This window comes from Labrus bergylta, chromosome 4 (assembly GCF_963930695.1).
Source record: "Labrus bergylta chromosome 4, fLabBer1.1, whole genome shotgun sequence".
Lineage (NCBI taxonomy): Eukaryota > Metazoa > Chordata > Actinopteri > Labriformes > Labridae > Labrus > Labrus bergylta.
This window is the reverse complement of record NC_089198.1, coordinates 319695-324694: the sequence shown is the minus strand read 5'-3', so window position 1 is coordinate 324694 and position 5000 is coordinate 319695.

Sequence of the window (5000 nt, the reverse complement as noted above, 5' to 3'; positions counted from 1 at the left end):
AGACACACACACAGACACCACACAGAGACACACACACACACACACACACACACACACACACACACACACACACACAGACACACACACACACTAACACACACACACACAGACACACACACACACACACAGAGACACACACAGAGACACACACAGAGACACACACAGAGACACACACACACACACACACACAAACACAGACACCCACACACACACACACACACACAGACACACACACACACAGACACACACACACACACACACAGTGGAACTGTTCCAGTAAAGTTCATCTATGACATCAGTATCGCCATGGTAACAAACTGATATTCTCCGTGAACTGCTTCACTGACATTTACAGAAACACATTCAGATTCTCTCAATCTCAGCAGGAAGTGCAGAGGACAGGAAGTGGTAAATGTAGAGCAGCTTCTAAAACTTCAACACACACACACACACACACACACACACACACACACACACACACACACACACACACACACACACACACACACACACACACACACACACACAAATGCACTAACTACTGGTTTAAAGCGGGAGTAAAGCCAAATAATTTAGAGCTCCCCCTGCTGACAGGCTAAAGTATAGCTCATAAGCTCCTCCTCCATATTAACAGGTCAGATCACAGGTCAGAGGTCACAGGTCAGAGGTCACAGGTCACAGGTCAGATCACAGGTCACAGGTCAGATTACAGATTACAGGTCAGATCACAGATTACAGGTCAGATCGCAGGTCACAGGTCAGATCACAGGTCACAGGTCAGATCACAGATTACAGGTCAGATCGCAGGTCAGATTACAGGTCAGATTACAGGTCAGATCACCGGTCAGATTACAGGTCAGATCACAGGTCAGATCACCGGTCAGATTACAGGTCAGATTACAGGTCAGATCACCGGTCAGATTACAGGTCAGATCACAGGTCAGCTCACCGGTCAGATTACATGTCAGATCACTGGTCAGATTACAGGTCAGATCACAGATTACAGGTCAGATTACAGGTCAGATTACAGGTCAGATTACAGATTACAGGTCAGATCACAGGTCAGATTACAGGTCAGATTACAGATTACAGGTCAGATCACAGGTCAGATTACAGATTACAGGTCAGATTACAGATTACAGGTCAGATTACAGGTCAGATCACCGGTCAGATTACAGGTCAGATCACAGATTACAGGTCAGATCACAGATTACAGGTCAGATCACAGGTCAGATTACAGATCACAGGTCAGATCACCGGTCAGATTACAGGTCAGATTACAGGTCAGATCACCGGTCAGATTACATGTCAGATCACTGGTCAGATTACAGGTCAAATCACAGATTACATGTCAGATCACCGGTCAGATTACAGGTCAGATCACCGGTCAGATTACATGTCAGATCACTGGTCAGATTACAGGTCAAATCACAGATTACAGGTCAGATTACAGGTCAGATTACAGGTCAGATTACATATTACAGGTCAGATCACAGGTCAGATTACAGGTCAGATCACAGGTCAGATTACAGATTACAGGTCAGATTACAGATTACAGGTCAGATTACAGGTCAGATCACCGGTCAGATTACAGGTCAGATCACAGATTACAGGTCAGATCACAGGTCAGATTACAGATCACAGGTCAGATCACCGGTCAGATTACAGGTCAGATCACAGATTACAGGTCAGATCACCGGTCAGATTACAGATTACAGATTACAGGTCAGATTACAGATTACAGGTCAGATCAAAGGTCAGATTACAGGTCAGATTACAGATTACAGGTCAGATCACAGGTCAGATTACAGGTCAGATCACAAGTCAGATCACCGGTCAGATCACAGGTCAGATTACATGTCAGATCACCGGTCAGATTACAGGTCAGATTACAGGTCAGATCACAGGTCAGATTACCAGTCAGATTACAGGTCAGATCACAGATCACAGGTCAGATTACAGGTCAGATCACCGGTCAGATTACAGGTCAGATCACCGGTCAGATTACATGTCAGATCACTGGTCAGATTACAGGTCAGATCACAGATTACAGGTCAGATTACAGGTCAGATCACCGGTCAGATTACAGGTCAGATTACATGTCAGATCACAGGTCAGATTACCGGTCAGATTACAGGTCAGATCACCGGTCAGATTACAGGTCAGATTACAGGTCAGATCACCGGTCAGATTACAGGTCAGATCACAGATCACAAGTCAGATCACCGGTCAGATCACAGGTCAGATTACATGTCAGATCACCGGTCAGATTACAGGTCAGATTACATGTCAGATTACATGTCAGATCACAAGTCAGATCACCGGTCAGATCACAGGTCAGATTACATGTCAGATTACATGTCAGATCACAGGTCAGATTACCGGTCAGATTACAGGTCAGATCACCGGTCAGATTACAGGTCAGATTACAGGTCAGATCACAGATTACAGGTCAGATTACAGGTCAGATTACAGATTACAGGTCAGATTACATGTCAGATCACCGGTCAGATTACAGGTCAGATTACAGGTCAGATCACAGGTCAGATCACCGGTCAGATTACAGGTCAGATTACAGGTCAGATCACAGGTCAGATTACAGGTCAGATCACAGGTCAGATTACAGGTCAGATCACAGATCACAGGTCAGATCACCGGTCAGATTACAGGTCAGATCACCGGTCAGATTACATGTCAGATCACTGGTCAGATTACAGGTCAGATCACCGGTCAGATTACATGTCAGATCACTGGTCAGATTACAGGTCAAATCACAGATTACAGGTCAGATTACAGGTCAGATTACAGGTCAGATTACATATTACAGGTCAGATCACAGGTCAGATTACAGGTCAGATCACAGGTCAGATTACAGATTACAGGTCAGATTACAGATTACAGGTCAGATTACAGGTCAGATCACCGGTCAGATTACAGGTCAGATCACAGATTACAGGTCAGATCACAGGTCAGATTACAGATCACAGGTCAGATCACCGGTCAGATTACAGGTCAGATCACAGATTACAGGTCAGATCACCGGTCAGATTACAGATTACAGATTACAGGTCAGATTACAGATTACAGGTCAGATCAAAGGTCAGATTACAGGTCAGATTACAGATTACAGGTCAGATCACAGGTCAGATTACAGGTCAGATCACAAGTCAGATCACCGGTCAGATCACAGGTCAGATTACATGTCAGATCACCGGTCAGATTACAGGTCAGATTACAGGTCAGATCACAGGTCAGATTACCAGTCAGATTACAGGTCAGATCACAGATCACAGGTCAGATTACATGTCAGATCACCGGTCAGATTACAGGTCAGATTACAGGTCAGATCACAGGTCATATTACCAGTCAGATTACAGGTCAGATCACAGATCACAGGTCAGATTACAGGTCAGATCACCGGTCAGATTACAGGTCAGATCACCGGTCAGATTACATGTCAGATCACTGGTCAGATTACAGGTCAGATCACAGATTACAGGTCAGATTACAGGTCAGATCACCGGTCAGATTACAGGTCAGATTACATGTCAGATCACAGGTCAGATTACCGGTCAGATTACAGGTCAGATCACCGGTCAGATTACAGGTCAGATTACAGGTCAGATCACCGGTCAGATTACAGGTCAGATCACAGATCACAAGTCAGATCACCGGTCAGATCACAGGTCAGATTACATGTCAGATCACCGGTCAGATTACAGGTCAGATTACATGTCAGATTACATGTCAGATCACAAGTCAGATCACCGGTCAGATCACAGGTCAGATTACATGTCAGATTACATGTCAGATCACCGGTCAGATTACCGGTCAGATTACAGGTCAGATCACCGGTCAGATTACAGGTCAGATTACAGGTCAGATCACAGATTACAGGTCAGATTACAGGTCAGATTACAGATTACAGGTCAGATTACATGTCAGATCACCGGTCAGATTACAGGTCAGATTACAGGTCAGATCACAGGTCAGATCACCGGTCAGATTACAGGTCAGATTACAGGTCAGATCACAGGTCAGATTACAGGTCAGATCACAGGTCAGATTACAGGTCAGATCACAGATCACAGGTCAGATCACCGGTCAGATTACAGGTCAGATCACCGGTCAGATTACATGTCAGATCACTGGTCAGATTACCGGTCAGATCACCGGTCAGATTACATGTCAGATCACTGGTCAGATTACAGGTCAGATCACCGGTCAGATTACAGATCAGATTACAGATTACAGGTCAGATTACAGATTACAGGTCAGATCAAAGGTCAGATTACAGGTCAGATTACAGATTACAGGTCAGATCACAGGTCAGATTACAGGTCAGATCACAAATCAGATTACAGATTACAGGTCAGATTACAGGTCAGATCACAGGTCAGATTACAGGTCAGATTACAGGTCAGATTACAGATTACAGGTCAGATTACAGATCACAGGTCAGATTACAGGTCAGATTACAGATTACAGGTCAGATTACAGATCACAGGTCAGATTACAGGTCAGATTACAGATTACAGGTCAAATTACAGATCACAGGTCAGATTACAGGTCAGATTACAGATCAGATTACAGGTCAGATTACAGATCACAGGTCAGATTACAGGTCAGATTACAGGTCAGATTACAGATTACAGGTCAAATTACAGATTACAGGTCAGATTACAGGTCAAATTACAGGTCAGATTACAGGTCAGATTACAGGTCAAATTACAGGTCAGATTACAGGTCAAATTACAGATTACAGGTCAGATTACAGGCCTTCCAGAAGTCTACAAAACAAGGATACATTTTCTTTTTCTTTTGGTGTACATGTTGGTTAATGAGAGTGCTGAGGGTGAAGATATGATCTGATGTGTGATGGTGAGGCATGAATCCAATCTGACTTTTATGCAGGACGTTGTGTTCTTTTAAGAAGTTTATGATGCTGCAGAGCACTTTTCCCAAACAGCTGGTCACACATATCCCTCTGTAGTTCTGAG